Here is a 19,209-nt window from a genome sequence, read left to right on the forward strand (position 1 = left end):
ACCCCGGCGGCGGAAGTTTGCTGCCGTTTTTCAACATGTGCTGCTGCAGATGTACCAACGGCTTGCTCAAGCAGGTGAAGACCGGTGGCTACCGGCAGCGAGCGACTCGAAATGCATGTGGGGTTTGACAGAATCTCGTGTCGTTCTTATAGGGGCTAGAGAAAGCCGGCACAGACAATCAATGTTAATGTGCTTGTTGTGTGACTCCGCAGGAGGGTGGGGAGATTGACTAGTTCATTGACCGAGCTAGATCAAGCATTTAGGAACGGGTGCTCGAAAGGAGACGGGGGCAGTTGTCCGGGCTTAGCCAAAGTCACTTAGTAGGCGCTGGCTTAGCCCGGGCACAGTGTATATAGACAACCAGGAGTAATCAGAAAGAAAGTGAGCGAAACACAGACAGCGAATTAGATGCAAAGAATGTAAACGAAAAGGACCATGGAGAGTTAAAAGAAAGAGAAATTAGAAGGGAAAATCTGTACTATAACACGAAGGGAAGTGCCTTGCTATTTGAAGCTCGAGCTGGTTGCCTAAGGAGAAAACATACGGGAGCAAACATTCGCAACTAGATGAGGCATGTGTATGCTGCAGCAAAAAACCGGTGACCACTCAGCACATCCTAATGGAATGCGAAGGCATCGACCCATCGAGACCAGTACGTAACATACAACTTCCAGAAGCGTTTGGATTTAAAGTAGACGGAAGTATCAACCCATCAGCAGTCGAGATAAACAAGAGACGTTTAGGGTATTGGTGGGGAAAAAAGCAGAGAAGAGACTGACACGACCGGATCCATTACAGGCATATAGGCAGCGGTACGAGGTAAATAGAGAAGATTAAATAGATGTATACAAGAAAGCTAGAAGGAAAAGCATTGATAGCTTACATGAGTAACCCGAGTAGTCTAGGTGGTGATTTATCTCCGCCCCGTTCCCAAGGGGGTGCCACCATGAACCACGATACTCCATCCCGAACTGTCTCGTTCAACAAAGGTTGCGCTTACTAAGCACAACATTTCTGCTAAAATGTGCCGCTTAGTGGAACCTATGTATATGAGATTAACAGATTCCACTTACTTGCTGGAACACATATGGAATGAAATAAAGGGTTCTATATGTAATAATGGCGCCAAAAAGCTCCAACTATGAAAGAGCAGTCGTTAAAGAACATTCATTTCACATAGGTTGCACTTAGTAACTAGAACATGCGTGATGATGGTATTAGGTCGAACCAGATTATGAGTTCTCCCTCTTTCTCAACAATTTCACTTTGACGAGTTTGCGCGGAGTCGCTCGCAAGGTACAACGGTTCCTTTTTAAGCTAATGCCGTGTCCGTGCAAAAACAAGATGTATTTTGCCACTAAACACCAAACGGATACGTATTTTGGTGTACGTGCCTGTAACTCACCGCAACAACTTTGCATATTTAGTATAACTTTCACAGCGCATACCTCGAAAGTGGCTCCATCCTCAGAATTCGTTCTACTTGAATATACCTTGCAAACACGCCAGGCACAACAACAAGATAGCAATATGCGCCGTAAAGTAATTAGTAAGAACTTAAGTGGTGGAATTTCGGTAATTATAGACAATTGTGCATTTCGATTTACTATGCAAGTAATGTCCGCCTCGTCAAGCAATTGAGTTCAAGGATTATAATTGTGCTATCTAAGACATGCACTTTACTAAAGAACTATGCATAGCCTAAATCAAACGGTTGTGAAACCGGTAATGTAGTTTGTTACGGTATCAGTGATTAAGTTTTGTGAGTACACGAAGGTTGCTTTCAAGACGGATTAATGCTTGCGATTACGGCTCCTTTTTGGATGACTCCGGCTCTCCAGCTTATTCAATGCTGCTCCGTTTTAGTGAGACTATTTCGGGCCACTCGCGTTTCTTTTCCATCTGCTGACGTCGTTATCTGTGAGCTTTCGTCACTGCATCCTCCTCCAATCAAGTACTTATTTTTGATTCTTTTCGCTTTGCGGATGCTCACAGCGGCCGATGCTTTTCTAGCGCTATCACTCACGTACGTTCTTTCTTTTTCTTTCTTTCTTTGTCTTCGCACTCCCGTACGTTATTTCCCTTCCTTATTTTTTGTTGTTATCTTCGCTTTAGTATTTTCTTCTCCCTCGCCGACTTCTTGCAGTGCACTTGCGGTGGGGGCTGACAGCCTTGCTTTCTTGAGCCGCATAATTTGGCGGACATACGACCTGCAAAGGCTTACAAATTGGTCTTCCATTGACTCGATTCACGTGTCAGTGTTCCTCCATTCTTCGCCACAGGAGTATATCTATTTGTGTATGAATAAATAAATTAAAGAATGCCTGTTGGCGCCTGACACATCTTATGCAGGATATTTCTGATGTTGGCCCTACGTACGCCACCTTACGCCTCTGTTGAATATCAACTAATATGCTTCACAACAATTTTTTTATATATAGTTTTCATGGATAAGCTGTATTGGGAGAAATGCATCGCAAAAAATTCAGAGCCCTTCCATTACTGTGAAGATGGAAGCCAGCGAAGCTGTCACTGTGGTGAGTGTGCTATAGTGAATAATTGCTATAGTAAATTTGTATATTATCACTATTGACTATATTGAGCGTCTTCGGCATGTACGTCAAAGCGCAAGGAAACCGGCTTCTTCTTTTCGTCCGGCACGATGGCCAAGTAGGGCATCTGCTGCGTCATAGACTAGCGTATGAGCCACAGCGTTCATAGCCACGGCACACTGTACGGCATCTGCAGGATCCTGACGCCAGGATCCTGGAAGATGTGGTTAAACGAGCGTCCGTCCCATAGCGAGTCTAAAGAGCAGCTGCTGATAACAGCGCTAGCGCGATCTCAACGTCACGAGATAAAGGGGCACAACGATTGGTGGGACGTGTGGCCGCCGAGTATCGCGACACTTGTGAAAGAGGCATCGGCGGTGGCGAGGGGTATAACAGAGGGCCATCCATCATCCGTTTAGACACCTGTGCTAAGGCACAACTGGCGGGGAACCGCCATGCACATGGAGCCGAAATTATTGTACACGCCGGTCGGTCTACGGACGCTATCTCCTAGAACCTAGCCTTTAACAGCTTCGCTGTAAAAAAAGTTCCGTACAGTTCGAAAAAGTTTGGCTGTACCGTGTTGCATGCATGTGCAAAAAATACCAAATGATCTGCACATGGACGCCAGTCAAGTTGTCCTTAGAGTGGTGCTACTGCAGCTCGGTCCAACTGGTCTCGAGCACATCGTCGTCTGCGCCAGCCGAAAGCTGACCAATAATGGGTGCCACTACCATTCCAGCGTGTTGTGTAATCTTTGGCGGCGGTTTGCAGCGTATACAAGCTCTGGCGCTACCTCTATGGGCGTAAATTTACTGTTGTCATTGGTTACAAGGCCCTCTCTTGGATGTTCGCTAAGCCGCAGATGAAGCATAAGTTTACCCCAGAAATTTCACAAGTTTACTCACTCTAAGTTTGCCAGCACATCACGAAGCCACAGAAGGAGAGCCCATCGGCCAAGGAGGCACAGTTCAAAAAGCATAAAAGCGGTTTTGGTGGCCAAATGTGCACAGTTACCTCCGTTCGTATGACGCCAGTTGTGAAGTCCGTCAACATTGCAAGCGACTACCTAGATGTCTACCTGGCTTGCTAACACCCATAGCTGCCCAAGAGGGAATTTTTCACGCAGCCGACCTTGATTACGCGGGACCCTTGCCTACTGCAACGGCCGAAAATGGCTACATTGTAGTGGCAATTGATTAGTTGTCAAGGTATGTTGAAGCAGCTACCGTACCACCCGTCACCACGGTCACCTAATTGCCTTCTCGAGAGATTTGAGTGGAGGCAAGGCCTTCCCAAAAAATCGATAACTGATCGTACAACTACATTCCGCAGTCGTGAACACAAAACGTACCTCAGTTAAGCTGGTGTGCAGCATCAATATTCATCGGCGTTCCACCAGCAGGCAACAAGCCTCATGGAGAGAACAAATCAGACATTTCAGTTTCAACTGGTACCTTTCATCGGGAACATTAGGCCAGGGGAAGTTGGCTGAGACCAACATCTTCAATACACTGTTTTAGGTGCTAACAATGGCCCTACAGACATACATTGGGACGACGCCGGGCGTAGTTATGTATGGGCAGGTGGCACAGCTAAAAGCAGTGCACAACGGGGTCAGCCTGTTCCAGACTGGCGTACCAGGGATCGGCAGAATATCTGCTGCACGTATCCGGAAAGAGGCCCACGAAAGAGCCTCACTTGCTCAACAAGGACAGAAACACCGTTTCAATCTCTGTCATCCACCTTCCCCGCATTGCAAGACCAGCGATGAAGTGTGGGTGCAAATTGCTACCAGTTCAGTGGGAAAGAAGCTTCGCGTAAAATTTGAGGGACCACGCACTATATTCGCTGACGCGGAAACAACTGGCGCGTTCTGATGTGCGTGTGCGTACAAGGAAAAACTCAGCAAAATGGCAGGCCAGCGCGAACTCGTCCACTCGCTCACTACCCCGACGCCCATATGGCTCGGGGTCCTATGACTGGACGTTGTTCCGTAGAACTGTCTTTCTCTGATGCCAAGGCGGTTTCATTCTTTAAATGAACGTTTGCCCACTTTAAGTATTGTTAAATTATTAAGTCCTAAACAAGCTTGAGGACCACCTTCATTTCGACAGGCGACTCAAGAGACTTTCTTTCCTTACTTTTTTTTTGCATCCCATACCTTACGCTTCTTCGTGCGCCGTGTCTACGCGATAAGTCGAAAGCCTTGTACGTAAATATACTTTAGTACTTTCCGTACCATGAATACGAAGTTCCATGATTCTCCGTCTCTTTCACAATTCACCGTCATTCATCACTTTGTCTCTCGCTTCTTTATTCAGGTCATCTCTGCGACCCCGCTTGTCTTCTTATCCGCTTCAAGAAATGGCTAGAGATACCCACAAAAGAAAGCACGACCACATAGGGGCACATGTACGCCAGAGAAGATAGCGATAACAAAAGCGCCAGAAAGAAGACAGCCACGTAACGTAAAAAAGAAATGTGGTCACGCCCTTTCGTCACGTCGGCTCCCACAATCCCGCTTGGATCGAGCACTATTATTAATCTTTTCTTCATTGTCGTTTCCGGCTCTGCCAGGCCTGCATAGCCTCACGCCTGTGGTAATCTTGCGCAATCCTTATTGCTCAACATCGCGGCACAAAGCGCTCTCGCTGAGTTCACGACCGTATAGCAACGAGCTTACACATTCTGCCAGATCCCTGGACAAAAGCAGAGGAGAGACTGCAAGTTATGTCGATGCAAATACTTACTATGCAGCACGCTTCCTCGGAGACAGCCATACATGCTACATCTTTCAACTCTATAGCTCCGTGACTTGGGAATGTCGTTATAAACAGCTCGGTTTGGGGATCCACGTCTTATAGTCCCTGTGACGTACATTTCGGCAGACCGCAGAAATATGCTATATATATTTGGTATATAGCTGGAAAACGTATTGCGGAATCGGACTGCGAGAATCGTGCGGACGTGTTCTTGAACACCAACGGCTAGATACCAGCCGTGACGCGATACACAATGAAATAAAAAATTGTAGTTTTTTTAAACAGTATATGCCTAAGAAAAATGAGCGAATGGTGACGACAGCCTGTACACGTGGCGTCTCTTACGCTGAATAAGCCAGAATACTGTTCCTCACGTTTGCGTCGCACAATGCACGCTTGCGAGCTGACAATACTGTTGGTTTTTCACTCATATCCCTAGAATAAACACCTCTCGTGGAAATGTCCCGCCACCTCCACTTTGGAAAAATAAAATACTTTCTCAACTACCATCGAACAAAAGTCGTAGGGTGCCTCGATTTCCTCCTCCCCCACCGCAGCGGTGGGTGAGGAGAAAATCGAGTCACCCAAGGTTGGAGTGCACCATAGTCTCACGAAAGTTCGAAAAGTATGGCAACCGCTACTGGTGAAACATCTCTTGTGTTGGGCCAGGAGGCCTGAACCTGCCGGAGAGGCCTGAACTGGGGTTTATAGTCGTTCCTATGGGACTAATAAATGTTATTTTCCCTTCTTCATTGTCTTTTGAACTTTTCCATGTGATTTCATGAGCTACTTCGCTTATACTCATGCGTTAACTTTCTGTGTATCGTCCAGAAAAGGTGGTGTATGTGTATCAATGGCTCAAACTGTGGATGAAGAAGGGATGCCTCGGCCAGGAGCCACCGATTCAAACATCGATCAGTAAATCGATCAATTAATCAGTCAATCAATTTACCTTAATATCAGAAATACTGGGTGGGTACAGATAAGTAATTTGTCAGACTTTACATATGGTTCACACCTCCGAACACTGGTAGACAGGATGCGTGAAAACCACATGACAAGAGCAAAACACAACTGAAAAAAAAAAACAGACGTCACGTGTCCTTATTCAAAAATTATGAACCAGCTAATAACGCCGTAAATCCGTGGCAAAAGGGAATGTTTTCAAAGTTAGTTGCGCTGCAAACTTTTGCACATGGAAACTGAAGGTCACACGCGGTAACCTTTTAGCAAACCAAAACGAAGCTATACAGCCAGTTATCAGCAATATGATTTGAATAACATGGATTCCCGTACTGCGTGGAACTTGCATAACTTTTGCATAAATTTTGAACTTGCATATAAATTCCGGAACAAATAAATTTTTGTGTCACAAAAATAGTATTCAGCTCTGGCAACATAATTCTGGACATTGCAAATCCGTTGCGCGGAAGCCCACAATGCGTAGAAATCTTCACGAAAGGTAAAAACGTCATCCACTCACCTATAGCATCTAGTTACTAAGAAAACCCAATACGTTTTTCTCAGAAACACGGCATCCCAATTTAAGGACAATATTTGTGGTGTGGAGATCGAACTCGGAACCAGCGCCGCGTTTTCGGGGCAATCGATGAAAAATAAAAGAAAGAAGAAGATGTTACCTAAAGTATCTCTGCGTTTTTTATACGTGCTACCTTTTAGATATAAGGGGCTCCGGCGTATGCAGGGTGCCCCAGCTATCATGCAACAAGACTTAATAATATGCAAATATCACGTAGCTGAACAGAACCAAGGCAATGTTGTTTGCCGTCGGCTGGAGACATATTATTATTTAAGCATTCCGCCTGATTGCATAATTAGTTCTAATTAATTGGTCCACTTCTCAAATAATATAATTAGATAAAGAGTGACAATGAGAAAGCTGTAGAGCAACATGGAAACTCCCAATGCACCTTTCTGTTGCTCATTGCGTGCTACATAAAAGTGTTTTTCCGAGCGTGAACGAAGCCCGCAAAGCCGTGACAAAGGTGCGCAGCCTGACTGGGCCCGTACCCAGATGTCCAGTCATTGTATTTGAGGCCAACAGTCCGCCCACAAGGCAATGAAGACACTTCCGTGTTTTCTGAAAACGACTAGCACATTGTGTACACAAAATACTTGTGTGAACGTTTTCGTTTTGTCTCTGTGCACGTCTACATAAAGCAGTTTGAGGAATTGCACTTGCTCATGGCGGTGTCTTTTTTTTTTCGTTTTTTTCTCGTCTGTCTTTCTGTTCCTTTCCCACAATCTATAGGTAGTCTACAGGGCGATCGTTTTAACATTCCTACTATCCATTTTTTTCTTTTTTTTCTCAAGACAGTCAACAGCAATAACGTCTGTTTACAATACAGTGGACATCATGTCCTATTTAAAAAAAAAAAGTGACAATGTCTGAAATTGATCTCCCCGTATAAATCTTGTCCCCCTCCACCCTTCTGCTCTTCGTCACTTTTCCTCAAAGAAGGGAGCAGGGTAGAAAAAAGTTTGAAGAGTGCAGAGCATCTCTCATCTTTCAAAAGCTATTTCCCTTTCAGAACAGGGCATCAATATCGCTTTCGTCAAGTCGATATAGAGGTTGATATGACGGCAACAAGAACAGACGGCTTCATACCACACACACTGCTCGCATGCATATAGGAACGTCGGAGAACTGATGAATTGAAAGTCAAAACTGACGAATCCTTTATGTCGGCTTTGCGAGGACTAGGAATAGAAGAAAAGAAAGATGCGCTTCTGCTGACAACGTTTTACGAAGGCATTTTGGCAGTGCGCTGTCTAACAGAAGCCTGGCTCGAATCCCGCCCGTGAAACGAACGCGGGTATCACTGGCTGCCAGGGACGTTGATATATTTCCCACGAGATATATGCAGCACAGCAGAAGCCAAACCTGGCATCAGCCGATCAGGATACTTGAAATAAAGAGGCTTTTGCAGCGCATACCCAATCCCTTACCCAGCCGGCATACCCCAATACGAACGTAACCCGAACATTATTAACACCGTTTGAGGCGTCCACTTGCCTGCCATCTCTAAATCTGCATGCTAATTATGATAATAAGGCTTTGGCAAAGTGTACGCATACTTGTGTTAATGCAAACCGCACACCAGAAGGGTGTCAACAGGCACCACATGCGACGGCATCCAGGAATGAATGGTTCAACGAAACATGCAGAAGTCTTAACGCAATGAGTGAATATGTACTGCTTGCTTACCGGCGAAATCACATTCAATGCGACATATTCATGGAGATATTCACAGAGCTGCTGGCCTGACGGCGATAGTAATCATGATGCCCATTAGCCAGCGCCTAAACGCGTAGCCAATCACGGGTCTTTTTTTCTTTCTTTTTATTTTACGTACTCGAGTTTCTTCTAGAATACGAAGCTTCTTATTGGATGTAGTCATCTCAAGCTCACAAAACGCTGTGTGGATGTATACAGGTTGCGAGTGGAAATACGCCTTCCTATGAACTATAATGCATTAGAGAACAGCATGCAGGATCGGTAGAAAAATGTGGCAGAAAAACAATGAAGTCGGACGGAGAACAAAAAATAAAAAAACCTCGCCGATTATTTCGTCACAACCACGCGAAAAAGAATAAAATGTTTGGTGGCGGGTTAGCGTTCTGCCACGCTTGCCCCTCTTTCCATAACGGCCTGGAAAAAGAAAAAAATGAAGGGTGAGGCGCAGAGAGCAAGAAATCAAAACAAAGATTTTGCTCCTGACACTGGGAACCATCTCTATTCTGCCTTCTTATGTTCTTCGTTTTCTTTTTTATCACCGTCAGAGAGCTTGCAGAGAGTAAAGACGTCTGATGGGATTATAATAAATTTCTCCGCCTACACTCCCCTTTTCTTCGTGGGCGATTGCGTTATCAAACGTTGCGCGAGATTAGCTGCTCGGAAGATGTCTTTATCTCGTGTTGTGAGTGCGACCTGAAGGAAAAGCGGCTTATTCGTGCTTTTCAGGCGATGGCGCATTTGAAAATGTGGGTCGTGCGGGCGTACCGTAGATTATTCACGAAAACATTATGCGACAGCACTCAGCATACTGCGATATTTCTATAAGTGCGAAGATTTCGGTTGATAGTAAAATATCAGCAGCTAATGCTCGCTGACCTAACTATAAGAGGTGTGACGACCTGCGCACTGAACTAATAAAGAGATTGGGACCGTAACTATGCACTGAAAAAGTTAAGGTTAGAATTTCTCAAGCGACGAAGCGCTACTAACGCGTTCATTTCAGCGCCGTTTAATGACATTGTAATGCAACCACTTTGCTAATGCGGCTACGCTAGCAGTATATTATATGGGGTTTTATTTATTTATTTTTTTTAGTCGAGCGTAGAATTTGAGCCTGGGTGATCTGAGATTCATACGCGGTGTGTTACAGTCCTTACAGAAAGACTTAAACTCCATTCAAAGCAGATTGATGTTATTTGCTTTGTTCGGAGTTAGCAAAATACATGCAGAACATTTCTGCGCCTGACAAATATTGATGCAAATAACAAAATGGACATTCTCAATTCGCACTGTTTCGCAAGAACACACAATTGATGAGTGCATCAGCAACCAGACAAGAGCTTGAGTAGTTTGGTAACAGTTATAAGCGACGTTCTTTAAGCATCAACTAGAATATTTTCTTTTTTCAGAGATGGCAGAAAGTTGGGTGACACTCTTTTGCAGGATAGTATATAATTCCGCGTGAAATTATAACAATATCGTTCTAGCTGCTAACACTTATGACGTTTTTCACTGGTCGGAGCGAGTGCTCGCCATTCACCAACGCTATAATCTGCTAGCAGAGAACGAAAATGCTCCGCGCTGGATTGTACCGGAAATATGCGCACACACGTCACAAAAATTGACTTCCGCTCTGCATGTTTCCATGGCCACCAAGATTGCCGTCCCCCAGCGAGCGGAAGTGACGTATGCTTCTCGTCCTATTTCCGCCCGAATCCGCGCCTCGCTAGCGGAGCAAATGAGAGCGATCCGGCGCGGAGCGAGTTGATCCGAAACGACCAGTGGAAAGCGCGAACCCGCTCCAGCTCGACCAGTGAAATTCGGATTCGCAGCTGTGGAGCAAAGAATCCTGCTCCAGATCGACCAGTGAAAAACGTCATTAGATTTTACAATTCGATAACGAAAGAGTCGGAACGTTTAGGTTTTTCGTCGTGTTCTATGAACTTTGTTAATCTATGAGCACTTTATACTTTCATGTGGCACGCAACCCCTGCATACCCAGACCACATATTTTAGGAGAGCAGGAATCACCTCGACTTTTGCCGCAGGAAATGACAAGCTTTACATCATACAATCTTGGGATCTTACGTGCCAAAAGTCCTCTCTTATTATCAGGCAATCCCTAGTGGGGGGCTCAGGGTTAATTTTGACCACCCGGGGTTCTTTACCGTGCCCCTAATTTGTGGTATACGAAAGTCTGCGCACTTCGGTCCCATGAAAGTGAGGCCGCCGAGAGCGGAATTTCCTCCCGCACGCTCAGGATTAGCAGCGCAATCGCCGTAGCCACTAAGCCACCACGACGGGTGAAGATTGCCTCGTGAGTTTTTCTCTGTATCCAACACACTGAACTTCATTAGGTCTTTTGGTTTAAAAGAAAACGTTAAAGTTTAGCGACAAGAGGGAGCACAATTTTGGTTAAGTCTATCAACCATTTTTTTATAATTTGAAAAAATTGCAAATTAGATAAACTGAAATTCAAAAGGACACCCTCATTAGCTAGTAGATATGGCATTATTTATACAGTAACGCAAGAGTACACGGACGCAAGGAGCAGACGGACACATCAACTAAAACATCGAGTTTACAACTCTGCAACTCACCGCCAAAAAATGATACCGCAATACTGTAAACTCCATTTGTTAGCATATTACAAGGCGCCAAAATTCACGAATGTAAACCGCTCTAAAATATAATGATACTAGTCGAACCCGGATATATTGAATCTGAAGGCGATCACAAAGCTCGATATATAGGTAATTCGATATATGTAATAAAAAGTTTATGCAAACATTTTCAAGGGTATTTAACTGCTGTTCGTTATGCACAATAATTCTTTATATGTGGGTTCTATATATATACGGGTTCGACTGTATTTTGTCAGTAGGGCTTTTTCAAAACAAATGTAATCGTCGTAACAATTCACGTTGGCTTAAACTCATGTCACATTTCTCAACTTCAGATATTCTAACAGGCTCATTTACACAACTGCCATATATGTTGCTGGAGCCGACCTACGGCAAATTTTCGCAATTTCCTAGATGCTATAGGGCCCTAAATCAAAAGTTAGCTTCTTAAATTTGGAATAATTCTTATTTCTCTCATCAAGAGAGAGAACGAAGTCGACTAGTGTGGGCGCGTTGACATCGGCTCCGGCTTTCATCAATGTTCTCGAGTGGTTCTCCCTGCGGAACCAGGTGATTCTGCTTTAATCGACGCGGCAAGTCAAGAGGACTCTGCCGATACCGGATTTTTGTCGTTTAAAGGACTTTTCGCCGTTATGTGAGTGTTTGAACCATGGCGAGGAGACGCGGGTAGGCCCACTCCCGCACATGCAACCCAGGATGGATGTGGAAGAAGAGGAGATTTCTCAAGAAGAGGCATGCCTGCCGCCGTTTTTCTTCTTTAAGAAAAAATAATCTAGAATCAAAATTTACACAGCTTTTCTATTCTAAATATCCTTTCTTTAGGAGCCTCCTCTCTTGGAACGTGCCACAAGGATATTTGCTCAGCCGTGGAGGAATTTATAAGTGCTTCAAATAGATTTTCTTGATTTCTTAAATATTTTATTTTTGTTCATTTTCTCCAGTTAGCTTTACCGATTTTAGTATTAAAAAAAAGATTGCCTAATTCCATCCAAATCTTGGCCAATCCCCCGCAGTGGGTATGCGCCATCAGATAAGGCATACCATACCATACCAGAGGCATGCACATTAACTGTAGTTTCAGAATCCATATCTAAAAGTTCAGGTGCTCAATTCTTAGCCAATCCCCCGACGTGGGTACGAGCCATGTGCTGAGGACATCATCATCAGAAGAGGCATGCGACCCGGGATGGAAGGTGGCGTACGGTCGCCGGCCCGGCAGGCGCAGGAAAGAATATTCTTCGGCTCAAGACGGTGGAAATACACGGGGCAGGCGGAGGGACGGCGGCCGCACCGCCGCCCCGCGCGACGCGATACGACGTGTCACCGCTGCTTCGAGGCTCCCTCGACTTCCGACGGACACCTTTTGCATCATTGTCAGACCGAGGGACGGCCTGAATGTAAACAAGGTCAGCAGAATACGCCATGAGCAAGCCTTGGCCATGGCGGCAGCCTTGGCTCCGGCCGAAATTGAAGAGGACACGATGTGTCCCAACGGAGTTCAGAACATTTTTGTGGTGTGCACTACGCACGAGAAAAACGCGGACGCGTACGCCAAAGTGCAGCAAATCAGGCTCGGCGAAGGCACGTTTGGGGTGGCGGCGTACCTGGCCCCACCCGAGAATACGTGTAAGGGTGTCATAAAAGTCGTCGCAGTTTCACCTGAAAGGCGAAGCATCAATTGCGATAGCAAACTTGTAGAGAGCTATACGGAGTAATGATATTAGCTTTATCAGCTGTATAAACTTGGACATGCAGCAGCATCGGAAACACGCAGAACTGTTGCCGACGCCATCGGCGTTTTGCCCGCGTTCGCTCAAAATGCGTGCGGCGTTGGTGACTGTTGCCGGAGCCTGTGATATAAATAGGCACTTGGTGCCGCAGCTAAACGTCGCCTCCCTTCCCTCCCCTTCCCCCACGGCTTCTCGCGCGTCGGAAGAAGGTGCGTTTGCTCTACATATATGGTGATTGTAAAGGAGAAAAGAGACGCCTACTTCTGCAGCCCTTAAGCGAGCACGGCGCGGAACGCGCGTTTGTTCTCCGCCGTGCGTTCACTCCCCGTGAAAGACGCGCCCCTCGCGCCCTTTCACTCGCACATACAGCGTTCGGCGCGCGGCGACGATTTCTTCTCCAAATGACGTCATACGGAACCTCACGGCGACGGCGACGGCTACGGCGACGGCGACGCCGACGGCAGAAATATGCTTTTGAGTGTCCATATAATTGCTATCGCAATAAAAGGAGTTGACGCGGAAGTCAGCGAAGCTCAACTCAGAGCTAGAATTCTAAATCATCGGAGTCCGGGTGCTTTGGAGGCCAGGCGGATCAAGAACACCACGGTGGTGGTGGTGCTTTTCGAGGGCTTGAAAGTGCCCAACAAGGTGGCATGCGGCGCGAGCATCTTTCGCTGCACGCCCTACCGACGCCACACGGAAGTCTGCTACGAGTGCGGAGGACTGGGACACCGGGCTGACGTGTGTCCCAACCCGGGAAACCAGTGGCGTCGCTCCTGCGGCAAACGATCGCCGGAGGAAGATCAGGAAGATTTATCAGTATTGCTGACGATGGTTGTTTTTAGAAAAGCTAATTGTTATTAATGCAATACTGCTCGGGCAACCTGAAAAGATAATTTTTTTCACCTGTTTGTAATGTTCCTAATTCTCTCTGTCTTGATTACGCTAAATAAAAGATCAAATAAACCGTCTGTGTACGAAATACACTTTATATGCATTTACGCAGAACCATTCAGTGGGAAGTGTAATATACGTGTGTTTCTGTAAAGCTTTTAATCCTCCCATTCCACTAAACATAATCGGGCTTCGTGTTTAACGACCGTAGATTATACTTTTCATAGACATTTCAAGAAGGCTAAGGATCTTATAGCGGCCGGCCCACTGATCTGGGTAAGTAATTTTCCGCCTTCAGTTCAGTCTAATCCTCCGTTCGTTAATTTTCATTACATAGTGGGCGAAACCATTTTCACTCGGCGCACGGCAGCCCCTTCACAAAAAATTGAAGCATGGCACTAGAACTATTCAGAGCGAGCGATGCAGTAATGCTATTGCATATTTACTGATGTATTGCCCTTGATCTTTCACTCCTTTGCAGTTGACAGTAAACCCTCTACCGTGCTGTTACTTCACTTGAGAAGCCTAAAAATATCATGCGGGACAATTTATGGCAGTAGTGACATGTTGGAAAGCAGCGGTCACGCCGACAATTCATTGCATGAAAGCTCTCTCTCTCTCTCTCTCTCTCTCTCTATATATATATATATATATATATATATATATATATGAAGCAATCCTATGGCAGCCTGCAAATAGCAGAAGTTGACACAATACAAGGGGCACGGTATGGGAAGAGAATAAAGTGTGATATAAAACAAGATGGAGTCTGTGTTGCGCAGCTACTGAGTGCATTTTTATTACATATTTTGGCGCAGTCGACAGGATACGATCCATGATGTGGGTAACCTTCTTCATTCAGCCAGACAAAGACAGTCTCGTCTTCACGAAGTACGCGCTCCCTGGAGACCCGCCAGTCGATCTTCCCGTTGACGTGACGACAGGTGAGCTCGTATCTGTCGTTCTGCAGATGGCATGTATGTCTCTGGACGAACTCTTAGAAAAAGGGTCCGTGAAGATAAATCTTCAAGTCTCCCTTTTCAACGGCCTTGTGCTATCGCAAGTAGAGAAGTCAGCCGCATAGGAGGCAACTTACCATTCAGATCTATCCGTTGTGCTTCAGGTGATTCAGCTTCAACAAAAGCAAGTTTCCCAGCAAAATGAAATGATTCAGACTCTTGTCACGGCTCTCAGTCTCAAGGAAAGCGTTCCTACAGAACTTATGCAACCTGAACCGTTCGATGGTTTCTCGGGAAATCCAGAAGCTTGGATTGCGTTCTTTGAATACGCCTGTCAACAAAACGGCTGGGACACAGATGAAAGAAGAGTGAAGCATATGTTCCCTTTTCTAAATGGCATAGCAAGAAAATGGTACGAGCTGCGTATCACGGGAGATCCTTGTGGTGCATGGTGCACATGGAAGGAGAGCTTCATCTCGTCATTTCGTGGCAGCCCGCTTGAGCGATGGGATCAAGCGATATTTTATCGCTACAGGTCTGGCGCAGTGCTTGAGTATTTCTTCGAAAAACGTCGACTACTTCAACTTGCAGAGCCGGAACTTCCACTGAAGTCTGCTATAACGCTGATAATACATGGCCTACCTCTGGAATTGCAACGACAACTACAAGCTGCAGCACCAAAAACTATAGAGGCTTTGCTGGAGTAACTTCAAGAGATCGCCTGCCATTGGACGGAGAGGACGACAAAGCCACATCGGGAAGTTCAAGGGGCAGAACCATCGAGGAACAGAGAGTTTCCTGAACGCTTACCAAAGCCTTCGCAACAGGGAAGTCACCAAACGCCGTTCCATACCGCGGGAAAAGAATCATTGCCCGTGGAACGCATTTTGCCCAGAAAAAAAATTAAAAAAAAATAAAACTAATAAATGAAGGTTATCAGTCTGACCATATGACCAAAAACGAGACTGTTTGTTCGATTTCTACGAGTCTGTTACACGTCGAACTTGAGGTTAATGGACAACGTATAAGAGCACTTATAGACAGCAGAACTTCTGCGTCCATTCTTAAGAAAAGTAACGCTAACCCACAAGAGGTGTTCGAGGAAGGTCGGTTCTTGTGCGTGGGTATGATGGAAGCAAGAGAGAGTATTGTGAGTGGGCACGCCTGAATTTAAAGTACCAATCTAAAGAGGCAGAGGTGGTCGCATTAGTTTTAGATTCTGTGGAGTACGACTTCCTCCTATCTCGTCCGGACATGAAGTTGTTGAGACTGAATATTTATTGGGGCGATACGGTGTCTGTTGATCAAGAGGCTGCCCAAACAGAGTCTGAACAAAAAGAAGACCACCTACCGATGCTGAAGAAATGCAGTGTAATACCTTAACTCTACCCCGAACTGGTCTGCTTGGGAGGATATCCACCGGCGACAACCAAGTTTGAAGTGCCATTTCACCTGCCCGACAAAAGAGTTGTAAGAAAAAAACCATGCAACTACTACTAAGTGCAGTTTTATTACAATATATATATATATATATATATATATATATATATATATATATATTAGACTCCTGCCAGCCCCTTCCCTGCGGGCAAATGTGCTATCCTGCGCAGCTGAACAGTTTATTTAGTTATTGCACAAAAAAGGTTAAGCGCCGGAGGCGATGAAACAAAACGGGGATGACAAGTAGGCGAGGATGTTGATGGCCGTAGAAGTCCTCATAATATTTATATGATATGCTCAGCACCAGTTTCAAGACATCCATCACCTGTGCGTATTAAGCATTTCATACACTTTACAACTAATGTTTTTTTCATAATTTTTTAGCGTGCACTACGCGATAGATCAAACTATACCGCCAATAGATTTCATGGAACGTTTCAGGGACATGAATATCTCTAAATGGTCGCTAGCACCAGCATTTCTTCTAAATTAATACGGCTTCATTGCTGCCGATTTCAATACTGAAATTGTGACGAGCATTAACTCTAAAAGGAATAATCAGAAATTTAATTAAAGGGATTTTATTCGTAGCTATAGTTAAATGTATACGATTAGCCGTGGCAAGCAGTTTCCATCTTTTCACGTTGGCCATCTTTAAAGGTGGAATGACGATGTTTGTCACAGGCAATGTTTATGAATTTCAAACATCTTTCAACATTGCCTTTCTGAATACGCAGTGAAGTAGCCTCGCTTATCATAGGCACTTCTCTCTCTTTCTCTTTTCACTGCACTTTCCCATTGCTGAGTAGCTGGTCAGAATTGGGATTTAGTCTGACTTCTCAGCTTTGTCATAAAAAAAATCATGTAAATCCAACGCGTATGTTGGACTGCATCTAAATCGAAGCTTTCGTGAAGCGGTTAGTTAAATGCTATCAAACTCAGCCAGCTCCCGTGTTTCTACGTGTAATCAGAATAATAACAAAAAAGTTTACCATTATATTCGAGGTGTTTGTAGATAACTAGTAGAGAAATGTTTAGGTAGCCTTAGTGTTTTATAACGCTATTGCAATATTTTATGGCAAGATTTCTCTTTGTTTTGTTCGGATGTGCCACAAAGTTACATGGTCCCACACACACAAAAAGGGCGTCGACGACGTATCAGCAAAAAAGAGGAAACTTCCGAAGCCACACTATGATATACGCACAATATTCTAGACGATTCATATAGATCTGTCAGCAGACTCTAAGAAATCAGTATTTCCCAATCCACTGGAAATTTCAAACCAGGTGTCTACCTCTCAATGAAGAATAATGCAGCTGGAATCCGGTCACCTCGCATTCTTTCTCGAGATAAGATAAAGTAAGCAACAACATGTCATATCGGTACAGCGACAATGTGATAAGGATCATGGGCTTTGGTTTAGCTGCGGTGCTATGTCTTATCATAACTCCACAGCTTGTCTGCTCTGTGTCTAATCATAGTTTCTTTGTTAGGCAGGGTAGTTAATAATGTAAAAAGATTGAGGCTATTTACGACATTTCATTCACCTCGCATTGACCCGAGATATTCCAGCAGTTCTTCCTAAAGTGATAAATTACGTGAATGTCACCCATGGTGTCATGGACGTCGCTTCTTTCCTTCGTAGTGGCTTGTGTGCGTTTTTTCTATTATTTCTTTCTTTACTTTTTGTGCGGAAATGCGTGACAGTACTATACACATCTTGTCCGGCATTTCTTTCTCTCCTAAGCTTGTCGTACAGTGTTCGTGTTCTTGCGTCACTAAACCACAGGTAATGCATTTCGTTTGTTTTGTAACCTCTGCCATGACCTTCTGGTGTGGTAAAAACAAACACCACCCACAACATTTCACGGAAACACAAACTTCGAATTTGGAACGCTGGGGGACAGAGAGCGTATGTTTTGTTATCTTCACAAACACAGAACAAGATTTTCGCATCTCCGGTCGACACCGGCTACCTGTACGTTCTCCTTGTGTGTGACGCACCACTTTTAGAAAGCGCAATTCAAGACACGGGTGCCTCCTACACTTGTACTTGAACGCGGCCTATATAAGTCCTCCAGCGCCGCTCCTCTTTTTTTTTTTTTTTTTTTTATCATGAACAAGATTGCACCGGACGCTTGCCATGCTCTTTTCCAAGCAATTCATACTTTACTTTTCATTTTTCCTGTGAGGATCAAATTGAAGGCGCCCGGACAGCCAATTCGAACCACCATATCAATAAAAAGAAAAGAAATAAAAAAAGGCCAAAAGACAACTGAAGTGTTCTATACGAGTCAACAAACAGCTCCAGCATCGTGAAAATGCGACATCTCCTCGACGTAATTTTTCGGAGCTCCTACACCAACACGGTCTATCTTCTGTGCGCTGGTCAGCCAGCGTCACTTTTTGGCGAACGAGCTAAATTGGTTAACAAACTGCCACGATATATACAGAGGCGAACACTATGGCGCTTCCTCGAAGATAATATAACGACGAAATGTTCTCGAACGATGAGATAGCTGCTTTTGTATCTATTTCCATGACTTTATACAGTTGAGGTCGACCCGCGCATGGTATTGAAAGGAACGTCGAATTTGTTTTCAAGTAAGGGTTATATATAACGTGTTGGTTTGAGCCTGAAACGTGTATATGTACCAAGTTGCATTCTCGGTAAAGCTTCGGTCACACTTACGTTCTTCATGGGTGCTGGAACTACAGGTTTCATTAGTCAATCAATCACTCAAGCAGTCAATTCATTTCCATGTATTTCTATAAGTCAAAGAAGCGGTAAATAAGGCCGCGCGCGCGCGCGCGTGTGTGTGTGTGTGGGGGGGGGGGGGGGGGGGGGGGGGGGCGTAGGCATGTTTGCGTGGAGACCGCAATGCTCAAGACGCAATCACCATTTAAGTGCAATACCACTTGTGCCTTCGCCATCACCTCTCCCTTGCACAAAAGGAACGTCGT

Source organism: Dermacentor silvarum, chromosome 5 (genome assembly GCF_013339745.2).
Source record: "Dermacentor silvarum isolate Dsil-2018 chromosome 5, BIME_Dsil_1.4, whole genome shotgun sequence".
NCBI lineage: Eukaryota > Metazoa > Arthropoda > Arachnida > Ixodida > Ixodidae > Dermacentor > Dermacentor silvarum.